Source organism: Gopherus flavomarginatus, chromosome 1 (assembly GCF_025201925.1).
Source record: "Gopherus flavomarginatus isolate rGopFla2 chromosome 1, rGopFla2.mat.asm, whole genome shotgun sequence".
NCBI classification, from domain to species: Eukaryota; Metazoa; Chordata; order Testudines; family Testudinidae; genus Gopherus; species Gopherus flavomarginatus.
This window is the reverse complement of record NC_066617.1, coordinates 370,648,309-370,671,525: the sequence shown is the minus strand read 5'-3', so window position 1 is coordinate 370,671,525 and position 23,217 is coordinate 370,648,309. Positions and strand designations below refer to the sequence as shown.

The 23,217-nt window shown below is 47.4% G+C and overlaps 1 long non-coding RNA gene and 1 pseudogene across 1 annotated transcript in view; both read right to left on the bottom strand.

Annotated features, from left to right (window-relative positions):
* Positions 1 to 12,556: 12,556 nt before the first annotated feature.
* LOC127058420 (olfactory receptor 51G2-like) lies at positions 12,557 to 13,493 on the bottom strand (annotated as a pseudogene).
* Positions 13,494 to 18,973: 5,480 nt separating this feature from the next.
* LOC127039912 (uncharacterized) overlaps positions 18,974 to 23,217 on the bottom strand; it is a 235,179-nt gene continuing 230,935 nt past the window's right edge. Inside the window, exon 2 of the long non-coding RNA XR_007771329.1 lies at positions 18,974 to 19,643. This is a non-coding gene — a long non-coding RNA (uncharacterized LOC127039912). The remainder of the gene's footprint in view (positions 19,644 to 23,217) is intronic.

Genomic DNA, 23,217 nt, shown 5'->3' with positions numbered 1-23,217 from the left:
GACCGGGGGGGCACCAGACTGGTGGCTGGGTGGCAGGGGATAGTGAATGTAGAGAGGAGGGAGCAGGGACAACCAGACACTCCAGGATCCTAAAATAATAGGGAAAAAGCCACTAAGAGGCTTTAGCTTCCAAGTTAGAAACCAGTGAACGTGAGGTGAGGGATTATCAGAAATTAATGCAGAGACTACAAATTGGGTTGTGAGTAGGATCAAATCCTTCTGTACGGCAATATCTGCCAGCAGGTGACATCTAGCACCTGTCCGTGCTGTGTTGAAAGAAAAAGCAAATCAAGTGCCACCCTGTGAGGGGGTGTCCATCCACATAGCACTGTAAGGGCTCAGGTGGCCAGGCAGGCCCATTAACTCCAAGGGTGTACCTGGAGGAAGAGCCAGGGAGCAGGGAATTGATTCCAAGCAGGCTCAGCTGGGCAGGAATAGGCAGGGCCTATAAAGCCAGGAAGCTGGCAACAGAAAGGGGCTTTTGCTGGGAAAGGGCAGCCCCTCCCTGGAAAAGGGGGGAGTGTTTGGAGCTGGTGCACCCAGAACAAGGAGGGGAACCAGGAGTAGTAGGAAGCAGTCCAGGTTTGGAGAGGAAAGCTCAGAACTGCTGGGTTGAGGGTCCCTGCCTGGAGCCCGGTGTGAAGTGTGGGCCCAGATTTCCCTACCAGCCACCAAGGGCATGGCATAGCCGGAGGGGCAATGAACAGGAAAACTGTCTGGGTCATTGTGGAAGTGTCAGTGACCACATGCGACAATTGGAAGAAGCACTGACCTCGAGAGCTATCCCAGAGTAGCAGCAACACGCAGTGAGGGGGACACCACATGATACACCCCAGCACAGTCATCAGCTGGGTTCAAACCCAGGACTTTCGGGACATAGCACAGACCTCCACCACTGGAGAAACTCCTTAACTGGGAGCAATAGTAGGTTATTAGCTCTAGTGTATCAGTCATTAGAAGAGGACAGTTTTCCAGTGGGTTAGAATGTAAGAACATAAAAACTGCCAGACTGGGTCAGACAAAAGGTTCATCTAGCCCAGTATCCAGTCTTCCAAAACTGGCCAATGCCAGTGCAGCAGAGGGAATGACCAGAACAGGGAATCATCAAATGATCCATCCCCTGTCGCCCATTCCCAGCTTCAGACAAACAGAGACTAGGGACACCAGGCCTGCCCACCTTATGTCATAGCCATTGAGGAATTTATCTAGTTCATTTTATAGTTTATAGTCTTGACTTTCACCACATCCTCTGGCAAGGGTTATACACACATGCTCACCTCTTCCTCCCCTAAACCAATTGTTCTTAGCTAATCTTTCTATTAAAATAGCAGTAGAGACCCGATCATGCTCAAGGCCCCATTGTGCTAGGTGCTGCACATATGTGTGTGACGAAGGGGTTATCGTTCTAGATAAAATGAGTGCCAGCTCCCCCTCTCAGTCCTTCGTTACCCAGTTGATGTCCTTTTGTCAGTGTGTGGTGTGCAACGCATGCCTAGGCACTGCCTCATTCCACTACTGTTGGAAGGCTGTGTCCAAGCCCTGCCTTTGCTCAGCAGGGCCATGTCCCATCTGTCCCTGTCTGCTCTCTCCCACAGGCCGAGTGTGCTGACATCTTCCATGAGCCAGTTCTCCTATTCCCCTATGGAATCCACCACCTCTTCCCTCTGGAGTCCCAGCTCCTTTTCCTTGAGAGAAGCCTCTGTGAATTGGTCAGAGCCCCTATGCCACACAAGGGAGATCATGACTTTCGCAAGCTGGGAAGGATCCACTCATCCCATTCAAGCCCAGCCTCTTCCCAGTCCTCTTGCCCACAGCAGACGAGACCGGCGAGAGCAGAACATAGGTCTGGACCAGATGTCAGCCCATGACTCAGACTTCAACATCAAACAGAAGCATCTGCAGAGCCAACTGGGGGCTCCACAAACCTCCATCCCGGGGGAGCCATTGCTGGGAGAGCAGGACACTAAGAAGCAATGGGCATTCAACACAGATCGGCCCATTTGTGGATTTCCAGCAAAGGTCTCAAAGCCCCTGAGATCCGACACCAGCCCTCAGCATGCACAGGAGATCCAGGAGCCATGTGTCTGCCCCTGGGGACTCCTGCCCCAAAACGCCCACAGGATCATGGCATTCCTGATGCCATCCTGTCCAGGCTTGTGCCTACAGCGAGGCTCAAGCTGCAGGATCACATGGCTCAGAAATGCTCAGAGATCCAAATGAAGGTGTTTCCTAAGATCGTGAGAGAGTCGCACAGAGATGCTCCCCTCCTGAGAGTGACTGCCCTGCCTGGGTCACTCCGCTCCCCTAGGGAGCCAGGCAAGCACAGGACAGTGGCATTCCCAACAATGGGACAACAACCTGCCCACCCCATCGAACTCCACATAAGGCGTGAGCATCTCGACATGCAGAGGGGGCTGCTCACCCTGGACCCAGAGCCCCCGGCAAAGCTGCCTCATGCCGTCCAAGCCAAGGGAGCCAATGTGGAGTTCAGTGAGATGGAGACCGATTTCCTGCAGACGGGGAGGCAAAGCACAAGCTGTTCTTCTTCCACACATCCTCCAACGCCAGTGGAAGATACCACCATGGAGACGGGCAGGAATGATGGCGTGTCAGGAAACCAGATTAACCCAGATCGCTGCACTCTGCCAGCAATGGTGGGTCTGGCATTGCCACCTCCAGGAACCACAATAGCAGAGAAGTCCCTCAAAGCCACACTCCAGATTTGTAGGAGCGAATTGAAAAAGCCCCTTACCAGTGTGAGCGGCACCAAAGGGACTGAAGAGAAGCTGGAGCTGCACATGGAGAGGAAAGTTATCTTGGGAGAAGGCTCCTGCCTGGGGCCAGGGGCACAGGCAGGTGAGAGCAGGGCAGATCTTCCCAGAACCCAATGCCTCCAGGTTGCCCCAGAGGCACCAGGCTCTGAGCAGCTCACAAGATCCGCCCTTGACTCTCTCCTTGCTGGGCAGGCTGCACACGACCTGCAGATCAAGCAGCTGACAGAAATGTTGAGCAGCTCCCGCCTCATGGTGGGCCAGGTCTCAGTTTGCCAGCAGTGCCGCAAGGCATATCCAGGAAAGACGAAGGGTAAGAAAACTCAGAAGGAGACATCTGCTGAGCTGCATGGTCTTCAAGACATCGTGGATTCACAGGGGTTTGATGGAACTGTGAATTCAAAGCTCTCCAGGGACCAGCCGCCAATCAAAATCTGCAAGAAGTGCAGTAAGCTTCGATGGAAGAGACCAGCTGGCTGTGCAGGTGCTGACTTGCCCACAAGATCCCATGGAATTCCAAAGCGATGGACTCCAGGAGACTCCTCAGCATCAACCAACCACAACAAGATGCCAGAGATGTGGATCCTTCCAGCAGGCAAGAGCAAGAAGCAGGATGGAATGGGGAAAACGGCTCCCACCAAGCAACCAAAGACGGCGTCCATTGCGACGAGTACAACAGGGCTTTGGCAAGCTGGGGAGAAAGCAACTGACGGTTCTCCCCCAAAGTCACCAAAGGCCTCCAGAGCTAGGACACCATCCCCTCCTAGGAGCAAAGTTACAGTGCTCAAACAGATGTTAATATGCCTCAAACAAACCTTCAGCAAGCTTCAAAAGAAAGTGAAGTCCCGAATTTCCAAGGACTCTCGTTCCAGAACATCTGACACTAAATTTACAAAGCCACCCTTTTGGAAGGCAAGGGCCTCCAAAGGTGTCCGGTTACCACACTACTGAATCCCACCCTGCCAGCATGCCCACTAACAGAAGGGACCTATAAATTCCAACATCTCCCTATCATCCAGCGGGTCTGCTAAGCATGGGCTAAAGTGGCTGAGAAGAATGGCTTGTTGTCCTGGGACACAGAGACTGATGTATAAAAAACTCTCCTTGGGGTATGACATCTAAATTCAGATTCTAATATGAAGGGGTCCTGGGAGCTTGGATGAGATTGAGGGTGTGGCTAACTCACTGGATTTGTTACTTTACCTCATATGGTTCAAGAATCAATCCTTCCTTCAAGAAGAGCTGACACTAAATTGACAAAGCCACCCTTTTGAAAGGCAAGGGACCCTAAGTCTGTCCAGTAGTACTATTAGGGGCCTACCATCAATCAAACCCAAACCGGCCCTTTGACCCCTAAAGCCCTGTCCCACCACCCTTAAACCCCACCCACTATCACGAGAAGCCCCACCCACAGGGATATTACTTCCGGAGTCAAGGCGGACACATGACCGAAAGCAAAGTGTGTCATGTGACCCCTCTAAGAACTCCTCCCACTGTCCTCTACCAATCAGGAATGGTTTCACCCCCATAGGCCTACGCCGAGAGGTCATTTGACCAATCAGGGGTGTTCCAGGGTGGGGTGACTCATCCAGATGTGGCTCGTGTGACCCCTCTAAGATCTCCTCCAACTGCACTCTACCAATCGCGATGGGTTTCAGCCGCATAGAACCACCCCGAAAGCAGATTTGACCAATCAGTGGTGTTGCGGGGCAGGGTCACCAATCCAGATGAGGGTCATGTGACCCCTCTGAGAACTCCTCCCAGCACCCTCTGCCAATCAGAGTGCAGCAGTATCACCCCATAAGTCCCAGAAATTGGGACAGAAGGGGCCATCTTTTACCAAGGACGCGTGCCTTAGAAATCATGGAAACATGGACTCCTTTTTCACCACCTCTATGAGCACTTTGGACTTTGTTTTAGCCCCGAAGGCCTTTGTACTTGTGTGGAGAAAGCGCTACATTAGCGACAGTTCCCACAAGGGCTCTTTGACTCAGCCGTTGATGGATACGCCAGAACCAGAAACCCAAACTCTCTTGAGGCACCCTGATGAGTGGGATGGCCTCTCATTTTCCGCCCCTATGAGGTGGAAGGCAAACACAGCTTGGGGGAGTCATCAGAGGAGAAGGTGAATGGAAAAGACATGCTCAGGTAAATGAATGATTAAAAAGTGACCGTTGATGATGGGGTGTAATGGGCTTAGGAACCAGGGGGTGGGGGTTGGGTTGTGTCTATTTAAAAACAAGCAGGGAGAACTTACACTGTTTCTTTTCTGTAAATCTCTCGACAGCTTGACGATGCCTTTCTAGAGGACCTGGAGGCCCTGGACAGCGTTACATCAAGCAGCAAAGATGAACTGGGTTCTCCTTGTTTTGCTCAAAGCCGATACAAATTGTTGAAGAGGACTCCGAGGATGATGGCTATGAGGAGTTTAGGAGGCTTGGCATGGAACTAACTGAGCCAGTGCCACATCATGAGTGTAAAAAAAGTCATGCAGACTATTGTACGTGTTGCTGTTTATGCTGTCCTGAATAACTGCCTTAAGGAAAAGCTTTTTGAAGATTGTGAGGGCTGTGTCATAGATGTGCCAGCCCAATGGTGCCATGACTTCAGTACATCTAAATTGCAAGCTCTGGGTCCTGTGTGCTGAGCTGTATTTGGAAAGCTGATTAAACACTGTTCTTGCCATAGGGTGTTCTATGCAATGTCTGTGCCTAACCCAAGAACCTTGATAAATGCTGTGCAATTTAGTGCAGACCCTGACCGTGACCATGTTTTAAAGAAAATGACCAAACCGGAAGATGTGTGTGTCACATTATTGACTTGAACGGGGACCGCATAGAACATGGCTACAACCAAGGTCCTGTAGTGGCACCAAATCTTATGTGAAGGGGGTCCTAGAAGGGGTCTAAAACCAGGTTATGGGTTGTTTGTTATGATTATGCTGTCTGTATGCATGTGTCATTTTGTAATTGAAGTTATGAATATTGGCTTTATCCTGTCTGTATTTCAAACATATGCTATGCTTCTGGGTGACATCCCAGGCGAGTTGGTGTCAGCTCTGCCTAGCCTGCTTGATGGCCCATTAAGGACCATCAGCTACAGCCATTGAGAGAAGGCAGATATACCTTGTGAGTGAGCAAAGTATGCAGGAACTTGTCCATATGACTCCAAACTCCATTTTTCTTGTAATTTTCCACAGTAAGGACAAAGAGGTGTTCTTACACCTGAATAAAACGATAAAAGGCTGATGCCTCATCTCCATCTTGTGTTCAATCCTGCTTCTAACCTCTGGAGGGACTTTGCTACAAACTGAAGCTCTGAACAAAGAACTGATGACCCATCCCAGCTGGGGATGTACTCCAGAGACTTAATTTAAACCTGCACTTTATTCTGTCACTGCTACAAGCCTGAATCAAGAACTTTGCCATAACTGTATGTAATTGATTCCATTGAACCAAGTCTAGCTCTGATCTGTATCTTTTTCCTTTTATGAATAAACCTTTAGATTTTATAAATTCATAGATTCTAGGACTGGCAGGGACCTCGAGAGGTCATCGTGTCCAGTCCTCTGCCCTCATGGCAGGACCAAAAACTGTCTAGACCAGCCCTGATAGCCATTTATCTAACCTACTCTTAAATATCTCTGGAGATGGAGATTCCACAACCTCCCTAGGCAATTTATTCCAGTGTTTAACCACCTTGACAGTTAGGAACTTTTTCCTAATGTCCAGTCTAAACTTCCCTTGCTGCAGTTTAAGCCCATTGCTTCTTGTTTATTCTTAGAGGCTAACTAAGGTGTACAAGTTTTCTCCCTCCTCCTTATGACACCCTTTTAGATACCTGAAAAATGCTATCATGTCCCCTCTCAGTCTTTTCTTTTCTAAACTAAACAAACCCAATTCTTTCAGCCTTCCTTCATAGGTCATGTTCTCAAGACCTTCAATCATTCTTTTTGCTCTTCTCTGGACACTCCAATTTCTCCACTCTTTCAGTATCTCTTTTCTCTCAGTTACAAGGTTTCATTCTGTGAGTTTATCGACAATGAAACCATGTGTGTGTTTTGGAAGCACGCAAAAGACCGGTACTCTGTCTCTGGCAATACCAATGTCTTCATAGCCTGTTTCACCACCGCTTATGCCTGCTTAGAACTATACAACCTCCTAGAGAGGTTGCAAGAGTGGTGCCTGTACCACGACACTGTCTGGGTCATATTTGTGAAAAGGGAAAGTGAGTGGAATCCCCCTCTGAGGGATTGTTTAGGGGCAACAACCAGTGTTATTTTAAACCATCTCCGTAAATCATTTTCCTTACCTTCAAAGAATTTGAAGGGTTAACATCAGCGTCTCTGGTACATATAGTTCTGTGAATCGCTGCTTGTAACTCTTTAAAGTCAGGTAACACATCAGTGTAGCAAAAGGTGTTATGGGCTGTAAAATATCTCCACATCCTAGGTTTTAAAGTTCTGTTAAATCTTTCTATAACCCCTGCTTTGACTTCATAATTAGTAAGAAGATGGTGAACTCCATGCCACTTTAATAATCTGCTTAAAGGTTTGTTTAAAATTCTTTCCCCCGATCGGTTTGTCATTTTTGAGGCATGCAACCTTTGCTGAAAATAGCTTGAAAGGCCTTGGATACCTCAACACCTGTCTTCTCTTTTAGGCCTAAGGCCCAGGCATATTTGGATAGAATGTCTATCACTGTTAAGATGTACTTAAAACTGCTGCTGCATTTGGAGAACCAGTGCATATCCACCAAATTTGCCTGCCATTGCACATCCACATCTGACACAATGATCTTGTTTCTTTTCAAATGTATTCAAGCCGGTTCATGTAAAGGGAAAGAAGAACAGGAGTACTTGTGGCACTTTAGAGAGTAAGAAATGTATTTGAGCATAGGCTTTGGTGGGCTACAGCCCACTTCATCGGATGCATGCAGTGGAAAATATAGTAGGAAGATTTATATATATATATATATATATATATATATATATATATATATATATATATATATATATATATATATATATACACAGAGAACACGAACCAATGGGTGTTACCATACACACTATAAGGATAGTGCTCAGTTAAGGTGAGCTATTATTAGCAGGAGAGAAAAAGAACTGTTTGTAGTGGTAATGAAAATGGCCCATTTCCAGCAATTGGCAAGAAGATGTGAGGAACTGTAGTGGGGCTCATCCACTCCCAGTCTTTATTGAAGCCTAATTTAATGGTGTCCAATTTGCAAATTAATTCCAATTCAGCAGTCTCTTGTTGGAGTCTGTTTTTGAAGTTTTTTTGTTGTAATATTGTGACTTCTAGGTCTGTAATCAAGTGGCCAAGGAGATTGAATTTTTCTCCCACTGGTTTTTTAATGTTATAATACTTGTCTGATTTGTGTCCATTTATTCTTTTACATAGAGACTGTCCGGTTTGGACAAAGTACATGGCAGAGGGGCATTCCTGGCACATGATGACATATATCACATTGGTAGACGTGCAGGTGAATGAGCCTCTGACAGTGTGACTGATGTGATTAGGTCCTATGATGGCATCCCCTCAATAGATATGTGAACAGAGTTAGCAAGAGGCTTTGTTGCAAAGATAGGTTCCTGGGTTAGTGTTTTTGTTGTGTGGTTGCTGTAGGTTTGTGGGCTGTCTGTAAGAGCGGACTGGCCTCTCTCCCAAGATCTGTGAGAGTGAGGGATTGTCCTTCAGGATAGGTTGTAGATATTTGATGATGTGCTGGGGAGGTTTTAGTTGGGGGCTGTGGCAGATTAACAAATTTGCCACCCCTAGGCCCTCAAAAATTTGCCATGCATCCCCCAAGCGCCAGCTCACCTCTGCTCCCCAACGGCAAGCCTGGCAGGGAGGGAGGAGAAGGGGACTTGTGGCACGTTCGGGGGATGGTGGCTGTGGAGTGGAGATGAGCTGGGGTGGGAAGCGGTTCCCGCCCCCTCTCCCGGGTTACTCCCTGCACCCGTGGGTCGCAGCTCAGCTCTGCTCTGCCTCCTCTGGGTGTGCCACTACTCGCTTCTCTCTCCCTCCCAGCATCTTTCCATGGCAAGCCAGGGAGGGAGATGGAAGGAGGGAAGTGCAGTGCGCCTGGGGGAGGAGGCGGGCCAGGGATTTGGAGAAGGGGCAGAGATGGGGAGGGGACGTGAGGAAATTTGCCGCCCTAAGCCTAGGCCTTGTTGGCCTAGGCGATAATACGCCACTGGTTGGGAGCTGGTTGGTGATGGCTAGTGGCATTCTGTTACTTTCTTTTTTGGCCTGTCCTGTAGTAGGTGACTTCTAGGTACTCTTCAGGTGCTGTCAACCTGTTTCTTCACTTCTGCAGGTGGATATTGTAGTTGTAAGAATGCTTGATAGAGATCATGTAGGTGTTTGTCTCTATCTGAGGGGTTGGAGCAAATGCGACTGTATCGTAGAGCTTGGCTGTAGACAGTGGGTTGAGTGGTGTGGTTTGGATGAAAGCTGAAGGCATGTAGGTAAGTATAGTGGTCAGTAGGTTTCCGGAATAGGGTGGTGTTTAGGTGGCCATTGTTTATTTAGTGCTGTAGAGTCTAGGAAGTGGATCTCTTGTATAGAATGGTCCAGGCTGAAGTTGATGGTGGGGTGGAAATATGTAAAGTGTAAGTGTCCCTCTCTGAAAGCCAAATTGTTACCTGTCTTCTATTTAAAGTTTTAATATGCTTTCTGGCCACTTGAGAAAGAAGGTTCACCCCGCCGAAGCTCCCAACTTCCCCGGGGATGTAATATATTTTCTTTAAGAGAGTTGCCTGTGTAGAAATGACTTACTGGTACCGTCTTTTACTAACACAAATATGAAAGGGGACACATTCATATTGACACATTTAAATAAATAAGTTTTATTCATTGCCTGTTTAACACGACCTTTTACAGCCGCCTGTCCAAATGGACACCGTGACCGCTACCATAAAGGAGTCTGAGCTGGTTCATTCTTCCATTTTGTCCTCTTCCGGATTTTTCTCTTGAGTTCTGTGTCTCAGACATGAGCAAAAACAGCTGATGCATGATATATTTACTCCCACATAGTGGTGAGCTGAAGCCAGTTCCCACCAGTTCGCAGGAACCGGTTGTTAAATTTAGAAACCCTTTTAGAACCAGTTGTTACAGGACAACCGGTTCTAAAACAGCTTTTAAATGTAACTAAAGCTCGGGCAGCTATCCACCTGGCCCCCGGTCCCAGCTCACTGCCCTCTCCTCCCCTGACAACTCCGCCCTCCTTATCCTCCCCCTCCCCTGCTTCCGGCGAATCAGATGTTTGCGAGAAGCCTGAAACATGCAGCAGGCAAGTTCCTGGGGGCAGGCATGAGGAGGGCTCCAGAGAGGCATGGCACGGTCCAGTCCGGCTCAGGCTGAGCGTATCCCTCCAGCCTGGCCCCTGGCCTGGCCCTGGCTGAGCACCCATGCTCAGTCCTGGCCAAGCACCCCCGGCTCTGGCCTCAGTGACATCAGCCCGACTCAGCTCCCACAGCGCCGGTGCCGGTTCCGGCCGAGTGGCTCCGAGCCGGCTCAGCTCGGGCCCCGCAGCACTGGTGCCAGTCACGGCCGAACAGCTCTGGCTTGGCTCAGACCCTGGGCCAGTGGTGACGGTCACAACCAAGTGGCTCTGGCCCAGCCCGGGCCCCGATTCCCTGGCCAAGCTCAGGCCCCACCGTGCTGGTCCCGGTCCCGGGCGAGCAGCTCCTGCCCTGATCTCGCGGCACCAGCACTGGTTCAGGTCCCGGCTGAGATGCTGTGTCTGGCTTGGCTTGGGCCCCCGCAGCGCCCGTTCCGTTCACAGCCAAGTGGACCCTGCTGAAGCCGAATGGCTCCAAGCAGCACTGTAAGGGGGCAGGGAACAGGGATGGAGTGTTGGAAAAGGGCAGGGGTGTTCGGTGAGTTGTCGGGGAGTGAATAGGGGTCGGGGAGGTCAAAGCGCAGGGAACAGGGCAATTGAAAGGGGGCAAGGGTTCGAGAGGGGCAGTCAGGACATAGCAAGGGTTGGATAGGGTGGTGGGGGGCAGGAAGAGAGAGAAGCTGTGGTTGGATGGGGCAGGGGTCCCGGGTGGTGATCAGGAATGAGAGGAGGATTTGGATGTGGTGGCAGGGGACAGTCGGGGGAGAGAGTAGGGGGGTGGACAGGCACGGGTCCCAGGAGGTATCAAGAACATGGAGTGTTGGATAAGGTATGACCCCTGGGGGAGCACGACCCCCTCGTGGGGTGAGGAGGAAGGAACCTGTTGTTAATATTTTGACAGCTCATCACTGCTCACAAAAGGCTATCGATGTCAGTTCTCGAAGACCTCTAGAAAGACATCATCGAACTGTTGAGAGATTTTCACAAAAGAAACAGCGTAAGTACACCACTGCTTGTTTTTAGATTTACGCAACCTCCCGGTTCCTAATTTCATTGCACCCCATCATCAGTGGTCACTTCTTAATCATTCATTTACCTGAGCAACATCTTTTTTCTTCACCTTGTCCTCTGGTGACTCCCTTGAGCTGCGTTCGTCTTCCACCTCTGGGGGGTGAACAACGAGAGGCCTTCATGCTCATCCGGTGCCTCAGGAGGGTTTGGGTTTCGGATTCTGGCATATCCACCAACGGCTGAGTCAAAGGGCCCTCGCTGGAACTGTCGCTTATGTAGCGCTTTCTCCACACAAGTCCAAAGGCCCTCGGGGCTCACACAACGTCCGAAGTGCTCACCAGGGTGGTGAAGGCGTCCATGTTTCCAGGATTTCTAAAGCACGTGTTTTTGGTAAAAGATGGCCTCTTCTGCCCCGATTGCTGGGACTTATGGGGTGATAGTGCTGCACTCTGATTGGCAGAGGGCGCTGGGACGAGTTCTTAGAGGGGTGACACGACCCTCTTCTGGGCAGGTCACCCCACCCCAGAACACCACTGACTGGTCAAATCTACTCTCAGGGTGGTGCTGTGTGGCAGAAACCCATCATGATTCGCAGAGGGCAGTGGAGGAGTTCTTGGAGGGGTCACACGAACCACTTCCGGATGGCTCACCATGCCCAGGAACACCCCTGATTGGACAAATCTCCTCTCAGGGTGGGCCTACGGGGGAGAAACCCCTCCTGATTGGTAGAGGGCAGTGAGAGAAGTTCTTAGAGGGGTCACATGACACACTTTGCTTCCGGCTGTATGTCCTCCTTGACCCCGGAATTAATATTCCCCATGGGTGGGACTTCCAGTGACAGGTGGTCAGGGCTTACGGTGTCAAGGGGCAGGGTTTAAGCGGCCAAGGGGAGGGGTAAGGGTTTGATTGATGGTAAGTCCCTTATACTATTTCTGGTTTCCATACTACTGAATCCCACCCTGCCGGCATGCCCATTAACAGAAGGAGTCCACTAATTCCACCATCTCCCTAGCAACAAGCAGGCCTTGTAAGCATCGGTCAAATTGGCTGAGAACAATGGCTTCTTGTCCTGGGACACAGAGACTGATGATAAGAGACTGTCCTTGGTGTATGATGTTTAACCCCAGATTGCAAGATATGACTCTTTAGGGGCTAACATCGCATCGTTCCCCTGGCTTTCCACGGACAGATTGACTTTGTAAATGCTGCTGCATGGTTTGGTCTCTTTTCCCCGGAGTGTTGTCCTCCCTCAACTGCGGGTGGGGTTGGCCCCCCTAAGCATCAGGTCTTAGCCTCTCTCGACAGAGTGGAGATCAGTAGATCTTGGTTCCTCGTATATAAGGGTCCAAGGTGGAATAGGTGGTCATGACCTGTGTCACCAGCTCTGGAACTGGATGATGAACTGACCCTTTACTTGACAAACACTCTGATTATCCTCACACGAAGATGGTTGCTTTTCATGCTGTACATAATTGGATTCATTAAAGGAGGAACCAGCAGGTAGATGTAGTCCAAGATTATTTGAAGCAAGGGAGAAGAGCTCTTCCAGAATCTGTGTATGACAGTCAGGCTGAACTCTTGCATGTAGAAGAGCAGGATGGCGCAGAGGTGGGAGACACAGGTGTTCAGGGCCCTAAGGCATTTTGTTGGTCATGTGATGCTCAGCACTGCTTTGAGGATCATCGCATAAGAGAGGAAAATGAGCAGCGAGTCCAACCTCACCGTTATGACTGTAAAAAACAAGCAATAGATGTTGTTGACTGTGATGTCCGAACAAACCAACTTTATGACGTCCTGGTACAGGCAGTAGGAATAGGAGAGGACGTTGGCTTGAAAGAATTAGGACCGTTTCAGGAGAAAGAGGAGTGGAAATATTGCTGCCACTGCCCTGAGCACAAACACCAGTCCCATCTTGGCTATTCTCGGCAGGGTTAAGATGGAGGCATATCTCAGCGGGTTACAGATTGCGATGAAGCGGTCAAATGCCATCAACAAGAGCACAGAGGATTCAATGAATTGCAGAGAGTGGATGAAGAACATCTGGGGAAAACAAGCATCAAGGCTGATCTCTCTAGAATTTAAACAAGAATAGGCCCAGTATCCTCGGTATGGTGGCTATCAATAAGCCAAGGTCTGTGATGGCCAACATGGAAAGGAAAATGTCCATGGGCTCATGGACGATTGGATCTGTTTTTATAATGAACAGAATGACGGAATTTCCTACTATCGAAATAGCATACATGAAGCGGAAGAAGACAGAGACCCAGAGATGGATGTCTTCTTGCCCAAGTATCCCAGTGAGAAGGAACACTGCAGGTGTGAATTTGGTGTATTTGACAGCTGACATCCCCTACTGGGCAGGTCCGAGAAGTTTTGAACTTTCCTTCTTGAAAGGAAAGAGAAGAGGAAAGTAGATGATATTTAACGAGACATCTTTCTTCTCTGAGTGCAAATCTAGGATTCTGAGAAGCTCAAGGAAGATCAGAAAAAACAAATTTGGATTTATGCCCCCAATAGGATATGCCAATAGGAAGACAGGCACTGTCAGACTGGATCCGACCCGCAGTCCTTCTGGCTTAGTAACCAATTACACATGCGTCAGGGGAAGATGGAGGAATCCCTGCAATAGGGAGCTAGGAGATTAACTGCTTCAAGGGAAAGTTTCCCCCAGCCACCCACTAGTTAGACATATTTTGTAATGTAAATCCAGTCCCTCTTTGAATCCGGATAATCCCTTGGATCCATTTATATCTAGTGGATCAGAGTTCCACAGCATATTTGAGCACTGTGTGAGTTTGCAATACCGACATTCATACAGACAGAGTGTCTAGCCCTCAACTTCAAAGTGTGGCCCATTGTATCATGATGTATGTACATATTATGCAAGTGCATGGTGAAAATGGTCATAGTGTTTATCTGTCCTGCATTTAAGTTATTCATAAACGTGTTTCATTGCCTCATTATGTACCTTATTTTTTTTCTCTGCCGATGTGAGTTCAAATTAGGCCACTGCCTCTTTGCAGCACATGAGATAAATTTTCAGGGTCTGGTTCTGAAGTCTTGCACGGCTATTGTAGAGTTATTGTCTGCATGACCCTGAATGTAAGTATTACAAATGGCTTCTGCTCAGTTAGCAGGGATGAGTTCCATACAGCTGTTCACTGAACAGAGAGTTAATAGCACAAACCGATTGCAAACAGTTACCACTGCTCCTTCCTGTAGCAATTCCAACAACTCTGCCGCTGGCTTTCAATATGCAGACATGTCATGAAATTTGTGTTTGTAATATTTGTATTACAATGAAAAGTTTTGGCATAACATTTACACAGCTGTACTTTAGCACACACATGTCAACCACAGGTACAAACCCAGCCGGACCTATTGAGCAGGCACACTGCTCGGTGCTACATCCACATTGTGCGGTAGCCCAGGGCCCAGTGTGAGGGTGGGAGAATGGTGAGATTTCACCCCATGAGAAAGGAGGCTACGAGTCCTGACATTTGGCCCTCAGAAACCAGAGAAGGGAAAGAGATGAACATAGCCCTGTAACTCTGAGGATTATTTTCTGGGCAGAAGTGCTGGAGCCTTCAGCTAGTCAGGAAACAGAAATACAGGCAAGTCGCATCTTAGGCGCATTTAACATGTGCAAATTCATCTTTGCGCAGTCGGTAAAAACAAGGAAAAAAAAGAAAAATTACAATATAAAAACTGCATCTGTAGTGCAGGCGATTGTGCCCGCCATTCAACTCAATGAGTGTTTCACCATACGTGGTTTTCGCTTTACGCGCACTGACAAAGTTCCTCCTCTACCTTGGTGGGTCCTGCGCTTATTGGCGGATTTGCTCACCTCAGTGATCTTCCCCACAGTCTGGATCAACTCCTCCTGTGTCTGATCAGGAGTTGGGAGGTTTGGGGGGAACCCGGACCCGCCCTCTACTCCGGGTTCCAGCCCAGAGCCCTGTGGATTGCAGCTGTCTATAGTGCCTCCTGTAACAGCTGCATGACAGCTACAACTCCCTGGGCTACTTCCTCATGGCCTCCTCCAAACAGCTTCTTTATCCTGTCGGAGAAAAACTCAGTTCTCGCTTTTTGTTTGGGTGCAGCAGAGACAGATACTTTATTCTGTTTAGCAGGTACAACAGGGAGAGAGTGAGCTAGGACATAGGGTCTCCCCTTCCTAGACAGGTCTCTCAACAGGTAAACAATTACAGTAAGCATTTATACTTTTGTAATAGACAATAATAAGCAACAGCTGCATTTTGTTTATACATGGGTCATCCTGATATCTTGTTTTCCTCACTTAAGAGACGCCAGTCTACATATTGTATTATCTACACAAGGTCGAAAAACAACTTCTCACACAGTTCTTTTCCACTCGCCTCACACAATCCTTGCTTTTACAAATCTCTCGTTATTAGGGCTACAGCTAGCCTAACTCTGGCTAACAGAGACTGTCATGCATTAAGATCCCCTACAAATCCATGTCAGTTCTTTCTGTACTTCCACAATCCTCACCACAGGATCTTCCTCTTGAGGTCTGATAATGCTTGTACTCCTTAATCCTCCAGCAGCACAACTTCTCACTCTCAGCTCCTTGTGCCTCTTGCTGCCAGCTCCTCACAGGCACTTCCTCTCCTCTGACTCCTCCCTGCCTGACTGGAGTGAGCTCCTTTTTAAACCCAGGGGCCCTGAGTAGCCTGCCTTGATTGGCTGCAGGTGTTCTAATCAATGTAGTTATCTCCACTGCCTTCTTGAAAGATCTTAATTGGCCCCAGGTGCCTTGATTAACCTGGAGCAACTGCCATTTGGTTACCATGGTCCTAAGGATTTGTTTAGCCTGGGGCTAACATACCTGTTTCTCAGTACTTTACTGTAGCCATCTGGCCTTGCCCCATCACAGCGCTAACCGTGGAATGGAACCCTCGCATAAAATAAGACTTGATTGTGTGCCTTCAGAGCACCTCAGCTCTGAATTCCTGCATCTACAATCAAACCAAAGAGTAAAATTGTTGAAAATGCATTTGCTGATTAAATTTCCAGCAGCAAATAGACCTGATGCAATTTGGGAAATAGTCACTGATATTCCGTGGGATCTCTTCTTCCTCAGCCCCTGGCAGGATTGGACCCAGAGCACACAGCCCCTCTAAAAATGGGACTCCTTGAAAAATCATTGCTCAGGGCATCAGGGTTTTAGCACTGCAAGCTCGCTTTGAATGTCAGATTTCTGTGTAGATGAAATTACTCCCTGTGGAACATGGACAGATGTAGTGGAGGGGTTCCCAAGCTACCTACTGCTACCTGCCCTCCATCCCCATCTCTGAGTCACCCCAACAGCCCAGCTCAGTCCTCTGTTGCTGCACAGAACATCTGCAAATGGCAACAGCTTGCAGCCTTTACACATCACTTTGCATTTTAAAGAGAGTGAAACCTGCCAACCTACCCAATTCCTGCTAGAAGGGGAGCCCTTGACGCCAGAGGTCTTCATCCTAAAGGACAAGGAGTCATCGGAGAGGTTACAGGGCAGGAGGCAGCATCTGTTCAGACAGAGAGGCACCTGTCTTTATGAAGCATGTTCACAATATCCCTTAGAGGTCACTTGACCATCAAGGACACTTAGCTGCTTGGCTTCGTGTGCAGCAGGTATAAACCCCGTGAAAACGAAAGGCAAAGTGCAAGAGGCAAAATTATAGGGAATGCGTGCTAATGCTACCCAGTGAGACTGCAGAACCAGCCCTGCTGCAGGCTGTCTTGCTGGAATTGGGGCTATTATCATCCCTGTTATTCACATGGCTACCTCGAGGGTGGCCGAGTGGTAATGATGATGCTATAACATCTGTGATCTTGCTGAAATAAACTAAACTAAAATAATAATATTAATATAGGAGCAGATTTCTCTGCAGCAGCCCCCTTTCCTGCATTACACACCCAGGATGCGGACCAGAGTACAGAGAATCCACAAGTCTCTATACATGGAAATTTCCCTCAGATCGTTCCAGGAGGGGAGCTCCCTTCCTTTTCCCTGAAGAATGAAAAGGGGGGACCCAGGACCCAGGAATCCCCAAAGTTATGCCCTGCTCTCAGTGATCCATTGGGAGCTAGGCCCACCCATGCACAATCTCTGGGCCTCCCCAACTACTCCAGGACCCTCACCAGCTCCCTGGAAGCTCATTAGAGATGTGCTACCAGGGCCTGTCACAATAGTCCACAGACTGGCAGATTGGTTGATGTAGCTGAAGGGCACAAATTCTCAGCCATAGACTGGTTGGGAGGTTTTGACCTTTCAATACCCAGAGTGCAGCCAGAGACTCCACCAGTGCAGCCTTCATTTATGTTATGAGGGAGAAGCAGATGAAAAGTCCCAATTTCTCTTGGGGATCCAGGCAGCTGCAGCTGGGCAGTATCGTGGAAATTGAAATTTTACAGAAAAATGATCCATTTTCTATGAAAACACACCCCAGAGAATGGATAAAAAGGAAACATTTTAGTTTGGGTCTTACTTTTATGGGGAATACATGAGGGGGGGAACCTCTCAGTTTTCCAGCCCAGCTCTAGCTTTAACCATGAGCCTCTGTCCCATTTCATGTGTGAAATGATGTTCTATTTCCATGAATACTCATACATTTGACTTTGAAATCTGTGTCCTTCAAACCCTCATCGTGCCTGAATAACAGATCTGAGGTCACTATGTACTAGAGAGTGAGAGCTCAGGGAATGCCTGTTACCACTCCAGATACAGCCTGCAGACTGACAGAACAGAACCTGAGGAGAATCAGTCAGCTATTAACCCAGGGACAGAGGAGCTACTAGACTTTTGTTTGCTGACAAGCCACTGACTGAGGGCTGAGATGCTGGGATCTTTCAGGTTCTGAAGAAATCCAGATGACAGATGCTACATTTATTTCCCACTCTAACCTGAGAAGTCATCTCTGAAATACAATCAGAGGGGAACGAGTGGATTTACATGTGTATGTCAAAGTACAAATGTGTAAATGTTATGCCAAAACTTTTCATTGTAATATAAATATTAAAAAGACAAAGTTTCATGACATGCATGTATATCAAAAACCAGCAGCAGAGTTGTTGGAATCTCTACAGGAAGGAGTAGTGGGGACTTTACTGCATAAAGGCTTTTGCTTTCAAAAGTATTTCAATAGTCCTCCAAATAGTGTTTGCAACGGGTTTGCGCTATTAACTCTTCATTCAGTGAACACCTGTATGATACGGTCTCCCGGTAACTGACCAGTAGCTGTTTCTAACACTTACATTCAGAGTCATGAACAAAATCCCTCTGCGATACCTGTGCAAGACTTTCCAAAAAGTCCTGACAGAACAGAACTGCTGGTGAGTGATCCAGCGAAGAGTGGAGATGAGATGCAGGAAAGGGGAGTGTAGTAATGGTTCTATATTGTTGTGATGGGTTGGATCACAGAAAACTCTAGGGATGTGCCACCTGATGTGCCAAGATTTCCTCTGAGCCCATTTTCCTTGGCTGTTTGGGACTTCAGTGCCCTGCTTGGTTTGAGCCAGACACGGTATGTCTGCTGCAAACCCAAACCCAGATCTCAACAACATCCCCAAAAGCTTTAGGCTTAACTGAAAACTGCTTGAGAAGTGTTCCTGTCTCCAGCACTCAGATGCCCAGTTCCCAATGGGAGGTCCTAATGGGATCCAAACCCCAAATAAATCCGTTTTACCCTATATAAAGCTTACACAGGTAAACTCATAGATGGTCCATCCTCAATAGCACTGGTAGAAAGATTTGCAAAGGTGTTTGCCACCTCCCAGTGATTAATAAATACTCTGGGTCAATTAATAAGTCAAAAGTGATTGTATTAAATACAGAAAGTAGGATTTAAGTGGTTCCAAGTAATAACAAACAGAACAAAGTGAATTACCAAGCAAAATAAAATAAAACATGCAAGTCTAAGTCTAGTACAGTAAGAAAGTGATTACAGATGAAATCTCACCCTCAAAGATGTTCCAATATGTTTCTTTTACAGACTAATCTCCCTCTAGTCTGGGTCCAGCGATCCTCACCCCTGTGGTTACTGTCCTTTGTTCCAGTTTCTTTCAGGCATCCTTTGGGTTGGAGAGGCTATCTCTTGAGCCAGCTGAAGACAAAAGGGAGGTGTCTCCAAGGGGCTTAAATAGACTTTCCTTTGTGGTTGGAGTCCCTCTCCTCTCTCCTATGCAGAATCCAGCAAGGCATATATCCGCGCATGACTCAGAACTTTACAGGTGGTGGCCATTGTTCACATGCTACCTTCAATGTCCCCAAGTAGACTTCTTCTTTGGATTGGAGTCTTCCAAGGTTCTATTGTCCGTTACGTGTTTCTTGATTGGGCATTTAACTTGAAAATTCCTTGCTTAAGAATCTGACCAAATACCTTACTAAGGCTACTTAAAATCAAACAAGTACACAGCCAATATTTATAACTTTGAATACAAAAATGTTACATGTGTACAGATAGGATGGATAGATTCAGTAGATCATAACCTGTGCAGAGATATGTTACATTGCATGCCCAGTTATGACATATATACATTCATAAGCATATTTCTATAAAGCATTATAGGGTGCCACATTGGTTAAACATCTTGCAAAATAAATAACCCACAGAAGACATGTTGGGAGATAATGTCTGTGGTTTTGTGTATTTACATATGTATGAGTAGTGTGGAAAATGTAATCAACAGTCCCTGTCTGTGCTGTATTCTGATAATTCAGAGGTCGAAAGAACATCCTGTCATGTAAATAAATTGTAAACACAAGATATCTCAGTACTCCTCTCTCTTTGAAATGTGCTGTGAATAGTGGAGAACAAGCAAATGGCCTTATGTTCATTTATATAGCTAAGTAATGGTGATGGACGTCCTTCAAAGTCATCCTAATTACCTTCTGTTCCCTGAGGAATTTCAACTTGTCAAAAGACATGAAATTGGATAAACCATCCTTGGGTCCTGATTCTGTCATCTCAGATCTGCTTAGATTTCATCAGGGGAAGTTTGATTCACAAAACCGAGGTTCCAGTTACACTGGTACGCCCTGAATATGAGATTTGGACATTGTAATCTGACCTGTGAACTGAATTCTAAAGGAACTTTTTGAAACTACGAAGCTCACCATCTCTGCGATGAATCTGCACATCAATGAATTGAACTCATGTCTGGATGTATAAAAATATTTTAATCATACTCTCTTCTGTTTTTTACTAAATTTTAGTTTAGTTAATGAGTGTTTGTCTGGTGTCTCAGAAGTAAATCTGGCATTAGATAAGGCTCAGGGAAATGTTTCTCTGGAGAAAATTACTGTACAGAACTGGAACAGTGAAGGAAATGTTCCTGTGTCTGTTCCGGGTAATGACTTGCCCATGAAGGGAGCTATCCCAATCTCCAAGCAATTGTCCTTCAACAGCCATGTGTGCTGGAACAGGGGAAAGGATATTCCAAGTTGTTTGCCTGTTAAACGGGAATGTTTCCCCAGCCCAAGGTCCTTTCAGCTGAGTGTGACTCCCTCATTTGGGAGAGGTTAAGCACAGTTCTCCTCACCTTTGTTCTTACAGTAAAGAAAATAACATTGATAACAACATTTCGCTACCCCTGAATTCAGTACGACGGTGATTTGTAACCCAGCACCAGCCAAAGTAGATCACTTTGAGCAACACCACTATCTGCTGAGTATCTAGGAAGACTAGGTGTGTTCATGTAAATACCATTTGCTTCTGAAGTCTCTTCCACTCCCAGCTAGCTGTCAGGGGGAACTCATTTAGCCCCTGCTAACAAAGGCTTATGCGCCGAACAATATGCCAGGGTCGCGTGCCATAGAAGAGGACTGGACTCATTGACTTAGGTGGTCGCTTCCAGCCCTATATGCCGATTTTGCTTCACATCTGGAGCTCATGTGGAGTTGCTTACCAACTCTGACCCTGCTGTGCATCCTGGATGATGGATTTGCCCCTCCATAGATTCAGGAGAAAGCATGACACAGCATTCTCATCCGGAAAAGGAATTGTTCTTGGGCTCCTCTTTAGTGATCTCACAGCAGTTGAATTCCTGGGGTTCCTGGCAATCTTTGCATGCTGAGCTTCCAGATGCCCCATCTCCAGCCACTAGTCCCAGATAGGAAGGATGATTCAGGGCTTAAAGTGCTGTCCTGGGACTCAGAAGAACTGGCTTCAGTTCCAGGCTCTTCCACAGACTTCTTCTGTGACTTTGGCAACTCACTTAATCCCTCTGTGCCTCAACAATATCTCTTTTAATATGGCTCAATTTAAAGGTTACATCTAGGAACAAGGGATGCAGGACATCCTTGTCGAATGGGGGACCTAATCTTGGGAAGCAGTGACTCTGAAAAAGACTTGCAGCTCAGTGGTGTGCTATGGCTAAAAAACCCAGTGTAATTCAGGAAGTGTAACCAGGGGAATCTCGAGTAGGAGCAGAGATGATATTTTGCATGGGTACTTGGCACAGCTGGGGGCACTGCTGGATTATTGTGTCCTGTTCTATTGCCTACAGTTGGAGGAACACGTGGATAAACTGGAGAGCAGTCAGAGAACAACCAAGAGAATGATGAAAGGATTAGAAAACCTGCTTGACAGTGATCCACTGAAGAAACTCAATTTATTTAGTTTAACAGAAAGAAGTGTTATTGTTAAGGGGTGATGGGACCAATGTCTGTAAGTACTTACATGAGGAACAAACATTTAACAATGGGCTCTTCAGTCTAGCAGAGACATTAATAGCATGATCCAATGGCTGGAAGATGAATCTAGAGACATTCAGAAAGGATGTGGTGTTTTTTTAAGAATGAGGGTAATTAACCATGGAAAGAATTTTTCAAGGGACGTGGTTGATTCTCCATCACTGACAACTGTTAAATCAAGGCAGGAGGTTGTTCCAATAGTTCTCCTCTAGGAGTTATTTCAGAGGAGGTCTCTGGCCAATGCTCCACAGGCAGGCAGACTAGGTGATCACAGTGGTTCCTTCTGGTCTTGGAATCTTCCCAGTGGTGTTAATAACATTGCCCTACAGCACGGGGTGTTGTACTGATAAATATGTCAAAGATCAAGAGGTCCTCAGACGCGACAATAATCTAGGCCATAGATAAGTGCCTCTCCTACCCCCTAGCCCCATTCTCCCCCAGTGACCTCCTTGCAGGGGTCTGCAATGCTTCAGGGATACTGCATCCCCTGCTTCTCATTTTCCCCTTAGACCCCCATCTTCCTCTTCCTCCCCTTCTCCTGAGACCCTTCCCCCTGTTCCTTCTCTTCACCTCAAGCATGGTCCCCAGCCGCGTCAGAGCTGGATTGTGGTAAGAACTGACCAGGGAGCCCAGGCCATTGTTGAGAGCCCCAGATTCTCCACCTTCGATTGTGGTGTGTCCTGATGGGTGGGTGTGACGATGCGGTTCTGGTGGGACCCAACTGACAGTGCCAATTCAGGACCAACTGCTTAAACAGGGCAGTTATAGCTGTAGAATGGGGTTTTTCCACATCTAAGGCAAAGCAAACCAGCTAGACAAAATTGACTTCGGTTTCACCCCACTGGCTAACCACAATTCACACAAGCAATTTCCTTAGACACTCCAGACTTCCAGTATCACCACCAAGGCCACTCGTCCTGGGGATGAATGGTTATGAAAATGAACACCCCAATAAAAGAAAAAGGTTCTCTCGATCCCAAAGGACCAAGCCCCAGACCCAGGTCAATATACACATCAGATCTTACCCACAAATCACGCTGTTGCCAATCCTTTAGAATCTAAAATCTAAAGGTTTATTCATAAAAGGAAAAAGATAGAGATGAGAGCTAGAATTGGTTAAATGGAATCAATTACATATGGTAATGGCAAAGTTCTTAGTTCAGGCTTGTAGCGGTGATGGAGTGAACTGCAGGTTCAAATCAAGTCACTGGAGAACATCCCCTGCTGGGATGGGTCATCAGCCCCTTGTGTAGAGCTTCAGTTTGTAGCAAAGTCCCTCCAGAGGTAAGAAGCAGGATTGAAGACAAGATGGAGATGAGGCATCAGTCTTATATAGGCTTTTCCAGGTGTAAGAACACTTCTTGGTTTT